Raw genomic sequence first — 411 nt, forward strand, 5'->3', positions numbered from 1 at the left:
AAGAAAGGTGTCCACATGCTGTAGTTCTATGTCCATTAGCCCAGCAGGTCCAGATGAGGCTGCTGAGAGTACCTTGTGCCATGTTACATGCCTGCCAACAGAATTATTTGACTCTTCTACCTGGGTTCCTCTTTTACTCTAATTTAGCAGAGGAAGACAAGACAGAGAGAAGGGATTTAATATTGCTTGGGTTGCAGTTTAGCAGGAAGTTTTAATTTACCAAGTGCCTGAATCCTTTCAGGAAGCTAAAGAGAAGAAACCTTGATATTTGCCAGGAATGGTGGGGAGATAATATGCTGTGCCTAATTTAAATCTTTATATGACATAGAAGCACTAAACGTCCAAGTGCACTTTCCTGCATATCAGGCATGATGGATGCATTGCACTGCTTCCCTTGGTGGCTGGATGAAT

The sequence above is a fragment of the Melozone crissalis genome, unplaced genomic scaffold, assembly GCF_028551555.1.
Source record: "Melozone crissalis strain CALT ecotype California unplaced genomic scaffold, PUWL_Pcris_2 ptg000012l_1, whole genome shotgun sequence".
Lineage (NCBI taxonomy): Eukaryota > Metazoa > Chordata > Aves > Passeriformes > Passerellidae > Melozone > Melozone crissalis.